Source organism: Camellia sinensis, chromosome 10, assembly GCF_055761805.1.
Source record: "Camellia sinensis isolate YWXY chromosome 10, ASM5576180v1, whole genome shotgun sequence".
Taxonomy (NCBI): domain Eukaryota; kingdom Viridiplantae; phylum Streptophyta; class Magnoliopsida; order Ericales; family Theaceae; genus Camellia; species Camellia sinensis.
Window position 1 is genome coordinate 14,296,269 of NC_138970.1, and position 15,780 is coordinate 14,312,048.

Consider the following 15,780-nt stretch of genomic DNA (forward strand, 5'->3'; position numbering starts at 1 on the left):
CAGAAAAAATAAAATAAAATAAAATAAAATTCAAGAGGGCAATTCATATTTGATAACAAATTAATCAGTAACAAAATTACACTCCCTATGTCCAAAACAAAATTAGTTGTAACCAGTTAGATTCAACTACCAGATAGCTTAAAATATTTTATCTATTTATTTTTTATTTCTCAATTTATAGTACAAGCACGCCCATTGATTTACGTATAAAATTATATTAAAGTATTAGATACAATTTGCATGTAATTTGTCTTTATCGAAAAGTTAAATATGAGATTTGTTACAGGTTGATTTTTCTTATGTTAAACTCTGCACATTAAAATAGGTTCAGGATCCAACATTAGTCATCAATTCTCTTCTAATAATTTGAGTGTCTAATGATTTTTAATTATAACAAATGCTAACACGGGTTTCATGGATATTGTTTGACGTTAGGAAATGTATAATTTTTTTTTTAAATATGTAAAATTATTAAAAAGTGTGTTAATTTTAACAAAAATGTATCAAAATTAGTAAAAATTTTACAAATATTTAACCTTTCACTTGTATTCTAAAAACACTTATTAACTGGACCATTTAATTATTAACGTACCGACATACTATGTTTATAAAACATGGGCATGTAGGCATTGAAATGTTTGCAACACCACAATATAAGATCTTTTATTTTAGTTTTTAGCAAATTATACTTTACATCTCAATTGGGTGATTACCTCCCCAATTAAAAATTACTACATTTGTCCGTTAATATTATAATTTCAACCTTCGATTAACATTTTGTTATGAAAAAAAAAAAAAAAGGGCACGCACATGCATGTGAGCTACGCATACTAATTTTACTATCAAACTGTGGAAGGAGAAGCTCATTTACTAAGAAATATGTAAAAAAATATGTATATATCTTCTTCTTTTTTAAAAAAAAAAAATAAGTGAGAAAATATATGCATATATCAATTTTAGAATCAAAGAGGAATATATATATATATATATATATATATGTAGTCCTTGCGCGTACACACACATAATAAATGTTATTAAAAGGTTGAGATCCACTACAAGAAAATACACATTTGCCGATTAAAAATACTTTGGTAGCAAAAAATTGACATTTGCCGACCAAAAAAAAAAAAAAAATCGTAGCGAAAACTTGATAATATTACCGACTAAAAATATTTTGTTGCTAAAAAGTAATTTTTAGCGACCAATTTACTATTTTAGTTGCAAAAATTTTTTATTTGGCGACTAAATAAAAATTTGGTCGGCAAAGGTTTGGAGTTTTGCTGATTAATATTTTTTTAGTTGCCAAAATATAATTTTCTGCAACCAAAGTTGAAATTTGGTCTGCAAAAGTCGAAGAGGGAAGACCAAAAAAAAAAAAAAGTGGGAATGAAAAACTTTTAGTGACTAAAATATTTTGGTTGCAGATAATAACATTTGCCGACTAAAAATAAATTTTGTCGCCAAATGTGTGAAAATTTTAAAGGGAAACCATTTAATTGCCCCCGCTTGTTCTCTATTTAAACCAATCAGATTGTTCTCTCTCTTATACAGATTCTCCTTCACCACCAAACCTCACCCCACCTCGCCTCACCATTAACGTTGACGTCCGTCGTTCTCGCCTTTCCACTGTCACCACCGTACGTTGCACTCTAGGCCCTTTTCTTATACGTAAGCCCTAACTCCTTTTCTTATGCGTTGTTCTTCGATGTTGTCTCTCTCGATATCATTCTTTCTGTTTCAAGCTCTCTCTGTTGCCATGGTGATCTAAAGAACAATAGCAGTATGAATCTCTCTCTCACACACACAATCTCTTTATCTCTCTCAATCTACCCATAAAAACTTATTTACCTTTCTCACTTTTCTCTTGCAATCTCTCTTTCTCTCTCTCTGTGGTCTCTGGAATCGCCTCTCTCTCTCTCTCTTCTCATTTCTTACAGTTGATCTAGGGTTTTATATGATTTTGTTAGTTCAATTTTGTGTTGATTTCTTAAATTGGTTTGGATGAAGTGTTTGATTTCTATGAAGTTATGTTCTTCTTGATGTCGAAAATGGGTTTGATTTTAGTTTTATGGGTTTCACAGCGAAAAAATTTTGATGTCAAAAATCAAAATCAATGAACAATCTGAAAAGAGGTGAAGGTTAATTACAGAAATAAGATAAATTCCAAGAAGTTCCTTGAAGGTTAATTATAGAAATAAGATAAATTCTAGAAAGTTCCTTGAAGTTCCTAGAACCAAAAATATCAAAAAATAAGAATCGTAAGGTCTTAAATTAACAGAGTGACTGATTTAAGGGCTTCAGAGTTTGGGTCCTAACGATTAGGGGATGGATCAGAGTTTGGGGGAGGGAATGACATGGATGGGGCAATTGAGCTTGAAGGGCTTCCAAACACCGCCTACTGGTGTTTCAGCCTCAGCTGCGAAGAACAAGAGGATGGATAATTACAAACAAGGGAAGTATGTTGATACCATAAAGTGGCTTTCTTGGGCTGTGATTCTTCTTGAAAAGACTGGTGATGGTGCTGCTTCCATGGAGGTCTTATCTAGCAGGGCTTCATGTTACAAGAAGTTGGGGAGCATAAAAAGGCTGTGACAGATTGTACAAAGGTATATAATAATTCTTTTGTGGCGAAGAATTTTTGAAATTCTACTTGCAAGGTTGAAAATTTATTTTTAATCAACTCATCTTGTGTAAAGATTATAGCCTATGAATTAGTTTGAATTATTCCTTAAATGCTACTGTTAATTTGATGGCTTAAAAGTTACTAAGAATCATATAGCTTGGAGAGTTGTTTGAAGGATTGATGGGTTTGGTTGCAGTGACAAACATGGACCATGGGAAAACATAAATTTTTCACTTGAATTTTCCTAGATCCTGCTAGTCAGATTAGGTAGATTTCACAATGGCTCTCTGATCCACTTAGCGGATTTCTCAAACTGGAAGGCCAAAAATAATTTGTGTTATATATATTTAAGAATTCTATTGGTGTGAGTTATTGGATAGTGACTGATTTAAGTGATGGCAACCAATATAGAGTTATGTCTTACGATTTTGTTTATCATATGGACAATGGATCTCTGTTAATTGAAAATATTAAATTGCAAATTGCAACCAAAAATATCAAATTGCAATCATGAATCATTATGCTTTGTTGAGTTGACCTGTTCTTTTTATAACACATAGTAGTGGACTTCATGTCTTTCCATATTCCCACGTGCCTATTATATTTGATAGTAGTGGAATTTGGTAAGGTTTTTAGAGTACAATTAAAAAAAAAAAAATTAATTGTAGCTTGATATGGAGAGGCAAACTGTGTGCTATACTTTGATCCCCAGGCTTGATGTCTTGGGGAATTTGAATGCGATGTCTATCTTCTTCTTCTACTTCTCTTCATTTTTCTTTTAATTTATACAATATCAGGTCCTTCTGAATTTAAAATTAGACATTGTTAACCTTCTCATACGCTTAAAATACTATTTGATAAGCCTAAATCCTACTCTCTTCAGACATCTTAGCCTAATACCAAAAAACTAAAAACTCAGCCTAGCTACTGTCCACATGTTTGGTACACAGTACCCAAACAACCATGAAATCCCTACTTTATTCACAATCTGCCTAATTCTAAATACCCGACTGCAGTCCTAAAAGTATAGCATGAATTTTCTTGAATTTCCAGTGTTCACTCCCCTCAAAACGTGGCTAACTCTTCCTAAATTTATGTTCTTAACAGTAAAGCATCAGAATATATGGTATATTTTAAAGTGATATCTATGGTATATTTGAGGGCCTAAAGTGTGTAATTTTTAATTGAGTTTTCACATTAATGGCACATATAACATTTTATTCACCCACAAAAAGGCACATATAACATATTTTAGGGTTGTCTGAATTAAGTTCTTTCTGTTGATGCTGAATTAAAAACTATTTTGGATTGTCTGAATTGGTTTCGTTCTATAATTGTGTGATTATTGTTGGATTTGTTGAATTGTTGTTTTGTGTTGAACATGTTTTTTAGTTTTTTTCTTTTTTTTTCTCCTGGTACATGGGAGGCAGTAGCATAGGAGGTGGAGTTCTTCTTGTGATAAGACTTACTTGAGTACCCTTGACCTCATACTCTCTTAGTTCGTTGGTGTGTAGTTCACTGTTCCAGATTATTGACATTCAGTGATTTTTTAAAAATCTGTGGAATTGACTTTGGCATTTGTGTTTTTATGTTATTTAAATTTTTTTGTTATGATATTCTTGTAGTATTGCCATTTAGTTTTTGATTAGTTACATTGTCTATTACACTGTTGGGCTATTGGTGTCTGCCAATGTTTGTTAATCTTATGAACTTATTGTTTGAATAGGTTTTGATGCGTTATATTAGGAGACTTAGCAGCAGAGGACCTGTAGTTTGGATACCCTGAAGGACTTCAATTATGAAACAGTTGAACAGAGTACATAAATGGTCTTAGGGGAGAGTTGAGCAGAATACTCACATTAACACAACAAGACATTTCTGAAGTTGACAGGGAGAGTTGAAGAGAGAATGAGATGGTCTGAGGGGATTCATCAAGCTATAGAAGCCAAAGAAGGTGTCAAAATTGCGGTATCTCTTGAGGTTTCAATCTTTACATAGTTTTCCTTTTACATCAAAACTTTCTTTCTTATTGTATTCAAAGCTATCTTATCCTTACACTTGTTAGGCTCAATTTCTTTAACCCAGCAAAAACCATGATTGATGAATTGATTACAAAGATTCAGTGCTTTTATATTTAATCTAATCATAACAAACTAATCTAATCACGGTTTAATTCTAACAGCCTAATTATTTGAAACAGTTATGCTAGTTCTCTTTATAACACGTGAGCATGACTGAAGCTACAACTCTATCTGTTTTGACTTTAGTTGCTCTGGTTGCGGCTGGTATCGCAGCCTTGCTTGTGTTAACTTGGCCTGGTCTTGCTGCAACTGGGGTTGCAGCCTTGGTTGCAGTGGCTAGCTCTCGTTTATGCTTTATTTTGATATATGTGTACCTATCACATTTACATGTTAGATTTGTTATTATACTTATATAATAATTACTGAGTAATATATCATGTATCCATAATCATGTCATATCAACATTGTAAATTTTTTTCCTTACTCAGCACAGTAAGTTAATATATATATATAATTTAAGTAAAAATAAAGTGAGTGGTGGATTCTTATCATTCATTTTGATTCATGTTTTTCTACTTCAAAATCTTCATTGATAGTGTGCCACAGTGTAATTTTGTTTCCCTTTCTTGCCTCCTTAGCAGTCCAATACTATTATAACTTTAATATTCAGATCCATCATGATTTTTCTTGACTTTTTATGCTATTATAATTTTATGTCTATTGCTGTTAACTGGGTATTTTAGTTGTAGTTTCACTAATAGATAGCTTTTGCTGGAAAATTGAGTATCTTATCTTATCTGTTTCACTAACTGATTTGTGTGTCTTTCTCTTTGCAGCTAGCAGAAGCAGCAAAAGCACAATTTTCACGTGATTACAGTGATCACCTTGCTCTTGTCTGGGCTTATGAGGCCTGGAAAGAAGCTGAAAGAGACATGGCCAGATATGAATACTGTTGGAAGAATTTTCTTTCTACTCTATCAATGAAAGCTGTTGATGCTCTGTGAAGGGAGTTCTACTCTTCACTTAAGGAATATGTTTTAAATTTTAATGCTAAATAGATGTGAATTGGATGATTATATAGATTACAAGCGGATTTTTAATTGAAGGAATACATAATTTGGAATTACTTGTGGATGAAAACTTATAATAGTTGCTGACTTTAATTAAACAGGTTCAGAGTTTGATGATTTATATAGCTTGTTGAATGTTCATAATTCAAGTGAATTGTTGATTTGATTGATTATTGTAAATTACAGATTGTATTGAATAGATTGGATAGATTATTATGAATTACAGATTTATTTTGTTGCATGTTGGCGCAAACATTCCTTTTGGCGACCAAGCTTTTTGGTTATGGAATGTGACAATTGGCGATCAAAATTTTTGGTTGTGGAATGTCACAATTGGCGACCAAACTTTTTGGTCGTGAAATGTGACAATTGGCAACCAAACTTTTTGGTCATGGAATGTGACAATTGATGACTAACATGTTTAGTTGGGAATATGTCATTTTTTGCGACTAAAGTGTTTTAGCGATTAAATGGATTCGTCACGGTAATGATATATATTTAGCGACCAAAAATTTAATTGGCAAATCTAAGTTTTTCCCAACTAACAAAAATTTTGGTCGCTAATTACTTTTGCCGACCCTTAATTGGCGACCAAGGTAGCGACTAAAAAAATTGGTCGCGAATAGCTTTTGTCGACTAAAAATGGACTTTTGCTGATCAAATTTTTAGTCGCCAAAAATGCGATTTCCTCTAGTGATTGAAACAAATAAGGAAATTAACACAGTGGTATTACATGAACCAATTAATGTACACACTAGTGTACCAACTAGTGTTATGTCATTATTGTTGGCCCCACTTATTATACAAAAATTATAAATACCCAAAACCTCTAAAATTATGTCATATCATCTGTTAGCATATTAGTTAGTATATTAACTAGTATATATAGCATTATTCAAATTAACAAGATAAAATATAGTAATAATTTTTAGTTGACAGGGTACATTAACAATTGTTCATAATTCAAAGCAACAAAGTGTAATTTGTATTTTATTTATTTATTTATTTATTTTTGAAGAGCATTCTCTGTAAGCCTCCTTTTGGAAAATGGATTGGTTTTTTGACTTTTTTGGCTATTTTAGTCTGAGCTAAAAAATTTGGTTTGGGAAGGACTTTTTAACTTTTTTTTGTGAGAGAAGAGTGCAATAATTATAAGTTGGATGTAATATTTTGTTTGTTGTGAGTAAAATAGTTTATTTTGTTTGTGATTAAAACAATCACAAAAGTCCTTGTCAAACGAAGCTTTTGTATCACCCACTTCCATTAGTAAACACCAAACACCCATAATTATTTATAAATTACATGTATCAATCATGACGAAACACAAAAATCCAACTTAAAATATCTAAATTTAAAGTTGATTCTAAAACGAGTCCTCAATGAGTCAAAAGCCCCAATCATTTGTGCCAAGACTTGTACAAATCCAAAATTTGTCAAACCCTAGAGGTGAGGTTTTTATAACTTTTTGTTCTATCATTTCACCAAGTCAAAACTGGCTTGTCCTTCCATTTGAAATTAGAATTTGTCCGCTCTAAATCTCTTAAGGGTGAGAGACGAGAGTTGAAGAGGCTTCATTGGTGGGATATGCATTTGATGATTCCCAAATGAATGGGAAGGTCTTGAGCTGGTGAGCCCAATCCACCATTCTATATGGAAATCTATTGTGAATCATTTTTGACCCTTTGTCCTCCACAAAATCTGCTACAATTATTCTCACCCACTTCCCATATATGGAGTTCTCATCCTTTCCCAATAACATATACACCAACATCAAATCACGCACACAAATATGTGGTGAGTAGTCCAAGCAAAATATGTGGATTGAATGGTTACAATGATGGGTTCATATTGACATATTGACATATTGACTTTTGATTCTTTGGTGGAGCTCATTCAATTCAGAAAGAATTCATTCTTTGATTGTTTGTATGGATTGGGGATCCTTCCTCTATCATGCAACGTTAAAATATCTTAGTTTTTTTAATTTTTATATTTTATGTTGATACCTTATAAGGTATTTTCTCAATTTGCTTGTGTTTTTTGTTTTTGTTTTCTTTTGTTGATGGCTTGTAAATAGTAGTCTGTGCTATTTTTCTGTTTTTCATGGATATGCCTCTATAGCCTGGTTTTTACAGCTTAGCTAGTGAAATAAAATCATAATTAATCACCAAAAAAAAAAAAAAAAAAAGGAAATTGCATATGCAAAATTGGTAAAACTCATTCAACTAATATAATTATAATAAAAGTGATAATATATCTACTTATAACATATAAATATGATTAATGGAACATTACTTAATAAAAAAAAATTCTCTACTTTTTACACATCTTTTTGTTAAAAATAAAAAATTCATCCCAAACATAATAATTTTTTTAATATCATATTTTAGTTAAAAAATTACTAAAAAATATGTTCCCAAATAAAACCTAACTACCGTTTTGCAAATGAAATTTTTGCAAAAATAGTCACACACAAAAAAAAAATAAAAAAATCAATAATTTTAATTCAAAAAATCACGTTATAAATATCCGTTAATCAACCCATTATTTAATTTAAAAGCCTCACTAAAAAGTAAAAATTATTAAAAAAATTAAATTCACAAACGGGCACTAACTGTCAGATCACGTATATGTGTACCAAATGCAGCGTATTTTGAAAGTGAAAGCTTTTATGGAAAAAGATTAAAAAGTTTGAAAGGACTCCTCGAGAGACAAAAAGGACTGGTAGTCATGACTCATAGATTTTCACAGCCAAAAATATAAAAACCTCCTACTTTCACAATCTGCCGTTGCCAATAAGTAACGTGTATTCACCAATTTGGATAGCAAAGCTGCTAGATTACACAGATTTTTTTTTAACATTCAAAATATATATATATATATATATATATAATGATAGAGACTCTCACAAAATACAACCCTACAACTATCAAAATAATATAAATTATTCATGTCATTGTAGACACAATTCTTTAAAAAAATTCAAACACATTAATGATCAATACATTAGTGGGGGTCATGAGAGTCATCTTTTGTGGGGGTCCCAAAAATTTTCTTATATATATATCAGTAATGATAGAGACTCTCACAAAACACAACCCTACAATCCCCAAAATGATCTGAAGTATTTATGTCACTGTCAGACAACACTCTTAAAAAAAATTCAAACACATCAATGGTCAATACATTAATGGGGTCATGGGGGGTCTTTTTTTTGTGGGGGCCCCAAACATTTTTTATTTTTAAAATTTTAAGCAATTTTTTTTCTTACTTTTTTGGATAAACTTTACTTAGATGTATCTAAATAGTAAAATATTTATGAAAAAATATTTTAAAAAATTAATAAATATACAAAAATATGAAAAATGTATTGAATCTTGTTTTTTTTTTTTTGTATTTTTTGGTATTTAGTATATCTTTTAAAGATTTTTTTTATAAATATTATACTTTTTAAGTGTATTTATGTTAGGTGTCTCTACAATTAAAAAAAATTACTTAAAATATTAAAAAAATTCATTAAAAATATTAAAATACGGAAAATAAAAAAATACAATTTTTTGAAAACTGTTTTTTGAAAACTAGAACCAAATAAGCTGATTAATTTTTTCTTTAACAAGGTTAAATGAATTAAAATTAATTCAAATGATGCCAAAACACAAAAATAAATAACAAAAAATATATATTTCCGTATAAAAGATATAGGGTAAATTACACTGGCACTCCCTGAGGTTTAGGTTTATTGCAGTTCCCTCCTTCACCTTTTGAAAATTACATCCCTTCCTGAGGTTTAAAGTTTCATTGCAGATTCCTCCTCTTAGCAATTTAATTTTTTTAAATACTAATTTTTCCCTTATTGGGTAAATTACGTTGACACCCCTCACATTTTAGAAATTACAATCCCCTCCCTAAGGTTTACAGTAGCATTACTAATTGCCCATTCAGTTAGTATTAGTTGAAAAAAAATTCATTAAAATAAAAATTTAATTAGAAAAAAAATTATTTGAAAAGAAGTTTAATTCTTAACCAAATGATAATAACGTAAATTCAACTGATAATAATAATAATTTTTAATTTAAAAAAAATGATAATTATTATTATTATAATCAGTTGAATTTACAATTAGTTTTAAAATTATTATTATCATTTTCATCAGTTTATTATTATCAACGGAAAAATGATAATAATGAAAATTTTAGGTTAAGATTATTACCAACTGGTTTTCAGTTATTTATTTATTTATTTATTATTATCATTCTCAGTTGAAAATGATTATTATTTTCATTTTTCCTCAACGTAAACTCATTTTTTTTTTATTACCATGACAATTATTATTAAACTGAAAATTTACAATCAGTTGAATTTATCAATTATTATTATTATTATTATTATTATTATTATTATTATTATTATTATTATTATAAAAATGATAATTATTTTTTATTTTTTATTTCTTAACCAAATTAATTTTTAATTTTTTTTAAAAATTTCTAAAAATCAAACCATACATAGGTTAAGAATCTTTTGATAAGTCATTTCTTATGTTGGTAACTTATTTAATTATTCGTTAATTTTACGACATTTTTACCATCAGAAGTCTGTTTGGTGATCATTTCGTTTTCAGTTTTTAATTTATATTTACAAAAATTTAAAAAACTGTCATAAAAACTTGTTTGATAATTTTTTTGGTTTATAAATGGTTGTCTCAGTTTGTAAATTTGAGGAAAAAACGTAAATTCAAAAAATGAGTTTACGTTGGTTTTTAAACAGAAATTTAAAAATTTTATGAACAAAAATTTAAAAATTTTACTAACAAAATCTTTTTTCAAATAATTTTTTTTTCCAATTAATTTTTTTTCAATGAATTTTTTTTCCAACTAATACTAATTGCGGGGGCAATTGGTAATGCTACTTTAAACCTTAAGGAGGGGATTGTAATTTCTAAAATGTGAGGGGTGTCAATCTAATTTACGCAATGAGGGCAAAATTGGTATTTAAAAAAATTAAATTGCTGAAGAGGGGGAATCTGTAATGAAACTTCAAACCTCATGGGGGGAGATGTAATTTCCAAAAGGTGAGGGGGAAACTGTAATAAACCTAAACCTCAGGGGGTGTCAGTGTAATTTACCCAAAGATATAAAAATATTTAGTGTGTTTGGTTTCATTTTTTTGAATTCGGTTTTCTAAAAATTGAGTTTGTTTTTTTTTGTATTTTTTTGTTTTTAGTGAATATTTTTAAAATTTTAAGTTTTTTTTTTTTTTTAGATGCACCATAGTTATATGTATCTAAATAGTAAAATATTTCTGAAAAATATTTTAAAAAATTAATAAATACACAAAAATATGAAATATGTATTGAATTTTTTTTTGTTGTATTTTTGGTATTTAGTGAATTTTTCAAAAAAAAATTTCATAAATATTATTTATGTTAGGTGTGTCTAAAAATTAAAAAAATTGCTTAAAATATTAAAAAATTCTTTGAAAAAAAAATACAAAAAATAAAAAAATAGAATTTTTTAAAAAGTATTTTCTGGAAACCAAAACCAAACAAGCTGATTATTTTTTTCTCATATAACTAACAATATATTGATAAAAAGATATATAAATTAAATTCTCAAGAGAGTTCAATATAATTATATTAAAACTATAAGACTTAGGCCTCATTTGGGAACCTTCTTTTTTAGCCAAAAAGTCAAAAAATTACAAAATTAGCCAAAAAGCCAACAACCCATACCAAAAAGTCAAAGATTCTTTTTTCTCTCAACTTTTTGCACATCTTTTCGTAAAAAGTCAAAAAGTCATCCCAAACATACTAGTTTTTTTTAACTCATATTTTAGTCAAATAGCCAAAAAGTTACTAAATTAGCCTGTTCCCAAACGAGGCCTTAGTGTATTTTTTTTTATAAATCTCAGAAGATTTCATAGTAATTTATCCTAAAAGAATTAGATTATTTTCATAAAATTATAATCAAATTATGTCATTATATTTATTTTTATTAATAATGTTTTACTACAAAATCATGTTATTATAATTATTTAATAAATCTAATATTTTTCGTCAACAGTCTACGCACCAGAATACGACGTGTAGGGGAGACATAAATTTAAAATGTATAGACTGAAGAGAATTTCATCACTATCCTTATAAAATGTCCTAAATAACCCTAACAATTATAAATAGTATGAAATTTTGTGGAAAGAGAGTTACTCAAGTGCGCACCATAGACACATCTTGTAGTAATGTGATCACTTGAAAAAAAGAGAAGATGAGAGTGACAATGTTGGAGAATATTCACATGGCTTTTCTTACCACCTTGACTTCTTTAGCTCTCTTTTGGTCCCAACTTGGGCTTTAACATGAAGGATAACTATTCTTTTCCACCACCATTAACTTGTCAGGTTCATGAAAGTGCAAAAGTGAAAAATTTACAGAGAAGTATTATACTTTAAACAATGTGTGGTGTTTGAGAAAGCTTTCTAATTTTTAGCTTATTTATGTTTTTTCAATTTAAAAAAGAGAATTTCAATTTTATCAAAAATTTAAACAAATTAAAAATATTGTCCAAGTTGCTATTATAGATTCCACAAAGAGCTAATTACATAGAGTGACTCCTAGGTATCACCTTAAGTATACTTACATATAGCAAAATCATTTAACCATATTTTGACAATTAAAAAAAAAAAAGTCAATTTGTTAACTTATTGACTTATTAAGTCACATCACCATTTTTTTTAATACATTTTTGTAAAAAAAAAGTCAAACAAACACCTAAGAAATTGATTTTTTTTTTTTACTTTTCAAAATAAGCCTTACATATAGATGAGAATTTAAACTCTTACTCTTGACACTTTGTATGATTCATTTAAACTTGAAAAAGTTTGTTCTACCAATGTTATTATTCAAATGATTGATCCTATAATAAATTTAATCTGAAACCTTAAAGGTCTTGTTTGGAGACTAAGGTCTCGTTTGGCATACAAGAATTTTAGCTTACAAATTAAAAAGTATTTAAAAAATCAAAAAGTTTATAACTTATACTAAAAAGTCAAATATTCTCTTTTCTTTCTACTTTTTACACATCTTTTTGTAAAAAATTAAAAAGTCATTTCAAGCATACTTATTTTTTTACCTCAAATTTTAGTCAAAAAGTTACTAAAATAATCTGTTTCCAAACGAGACCTAAATATTTTAATTAAAAAATTAATATAAATTGTCACATATTTTCATAAAAAAATACTAAATAGCCTATTTTGAAAACGAGGCTCGAGGCCTCGTTTGATAACATCATTTTTTAGCTTAAAATTTAAAAAGTTACTAAAAAAAATTAAAAACCAACAACTTATACCAAAAAGTTAAAAATTTTATTTTCTCTCTACTTTTTACACATCTTTTCATAAAGGACTAAAAAATCATCTCAAATATATTAATTTTTTAAAATCATATTTTAGTTAAAAAAATCAAAAAATTATTAAAAAAATTTGTTACCAAACAAGTCATAAGTGTAATGAGAAGTTATTTAATAATCTAAGAATATTGCTGTATACTATATAAATTATCACACTTGCCATATTGAGGGCGTTTGTTTGGGCTTTTCTGAGCTAACTTATAACTTTTGGCTTTTGAAAAACTATTTTGGACTGTTTGGTTAAATTTCTTTCAAACAGTTTCTGATTCTAAGAGCATCTCCAACGGTAATAGGTATTTTACCTATCTAAATATTATTATAAAGTATATATTTTATTTTGCCTATCAACTATTTCATATTTCTACTCCAACCATACTCTTTATTTTAATTATTTATCTGAATACTATTAATTTTAGAAAATGACACATCAGCAACAAAGATGGAGGTAAATGATCCTAATGATTAAATTCATTTTGCCTAGCCATGAAGACTAGCTACATGTAGCTAGTGAATATGAGTTGAGCTAAAATACCTAATCATATGCCTAGTGCATTGGAGTTGAAAAAATGAGTTATACTAGGTATTTTAACTAACAAGCATTATATACCTAGTGGGTTGGATATGCTCTAACAACTTATTTTAAGTCAAAAAAACTGATTCTGAGAAGCTGCACACCCATTGCTTCTGATTATCAGTTTCTGCTGTGGACATGTTAATTTACGGTTATACTCTTACATTTTTTTATTTTTTATTTTTTTAAAAATAGAAAAAGACCCAAATGGACTATAGTATATTATTATTATTTTTTATGAAAAATGTAAATAAGTAGTAAATAATAAAAAATAAAAGTTAATTGAAAAAGCTACTCCACAATTTATTTGACAAACACTACTCATCAACTTAAATTTATAATCCAACAGTTACACCAAACAGATTAATAATTTTTTATTAAAGTCATAATCTATAATCAATTTTACCAGTTACACCAAACAGGGCCTATATCTTATGAAGAGACAAAAGTGATGAAATCTATTATTTTAGTCAATATAATGTATGTTAGAAAACCATTTCCCTCAAGTATAACGCGGTAAGATCCTCTAGAGTTTATTCTCTAGAGTGATCTCCTAGAGTGATTCATCCAATGGCTGAGATTCAGTCTCACCAAAACGACGTCATTTTGGTGAGTAATTTCGAAAAAAATAAAATAAAATAAAATTTCTGTTCAGTGCTATTCTGTGAAGCATTGAGAGAGAGAGAGAGAGAGAGAGAGAGAGAGAGAGAGAAAGAAGGGCTGAGAGATCGAAGAAAGACAGAAGAGGAGGAGGAGGCCGCCACATCGCCGCCCAGCCCTGCTCATTCCCACCCCCGACGTGTTGCCACCGTCACTTCTACACCACTGCCGATCCCTGCCAAAGTTCCTCCAATGCTGCAAGTGGTGGCGATGAAGAGAACCACCATGTCTATGCTAGACAAGGCTTGTAAAATGGAGTAGTCTTCGCCTCTGTTCGGTGGATTTAACACATTTCTCAAACATGAATTAGGTTTTTTGAAGAACAAGGCTTGTAAGATGGAGTAGTTTTCACCTCTGTTCGGTGGATTGAACACATTTCTCAAACATTAATTAGGTTTTGAAGAATCATCATTAATGGTTGTTTTTTGTTGTGGGTTTTTAGTAACTACTTGGATTTGAGATGAATTGTTCATTTATTCGCCTCTTTCTTTCTTTTTTTTCTTGCTAAGTTGTTTGAAAATTTTGTGATTGTGATTGTCGATGATGGATTGTGGGTATTGGCTGACCTAGTTTATTTCTCTTTCTTTTTTATTATTTTTTTTGTCAAATTGTATAGTAGCTGCGAGGGAGTTGGTCAGCGGTAGGACGGCGGCGACGGAGGGGCATCATGAGGCAGCGTCGTCTCCCTCTGCTTCTCTCTCTCTTCTTCTCTCTATACCTGTTGCGTAGCAATTTTAAAATTTATTTTCTTTTTCTTTTTTTTATTTGAAATTACTCACCAATACAACATCGTTTTGATAAAATTAAATCTCAACTCTTAAATGAATCACTTTAAAAAATCACTCCAAAAAATGCACTCTAAAAGATCTTAACGCAAGTATAACGCGCCCAACGTCATATCATTAGTATATGTATAAATTTGTAAGCATATATATATACGATGACAGAGAAAAGAGTGGGAGAAAAAGGCATGAAGGTGGTGAGGTGAGGGGGTGAAATGACTAGTCAAATGTCATATCGTAGAACTTTAAAATTCATAAGACAGTCAGTGATGTGTTGTCAATCAATTGTTTTATTTTTATTTTTTTTTGATGAAATTTAAAGAGTGTTTAGTTGGGTGCAAAACAGTTTTTTTTTTTTTTTTTTGGTAGGAATTGTTTTGAGTAGAGCAGGAAGGAGTACAAAAACATGAGATAACTACTAGTAAAAGTAAAGTAGACATTAACAGTTAGTTACACGTGTGAAGCCCATGTCCCACGTGTACCCACACACATACACACAAAACCAAACTTGGAGTTTGGCACGAATCCCTATGTGTTGTCCAGTAACAGCCTCCCAAAACCCGGCCGACACGGTTTTCAATGCTCCATTATCCAATTGTCTTTTTTATAAATAAATTACACTAATCTCGCCCCAAAAATAAAGAAATTGT

At 29.4% G+C, this 15,780-nt stretch overlaps 1 long non-coding RNA gene across 1 annotated transcript; it reads left to right on the plus strand.

Annotated features, from left to right (window-relative positions):
• The first annotated feature begins 1,519 nt into the window (after window positions 1-1,519).
• Window positions 1,520-5,934, plus strand: LOC114276723 (uncharacterized). The gene is made up of 3 exons (XR_003634344.2): window positions 1,520-2,606; window positions 4,350-4,591; window positions 5,481-5,934. It is a non-coding gene; the product is annotated as an uncharacterized LOC114276723 (long non-coding RNA).
• Window positions 5,935-15,780: the final 9,846 nt, after the last annotated feature.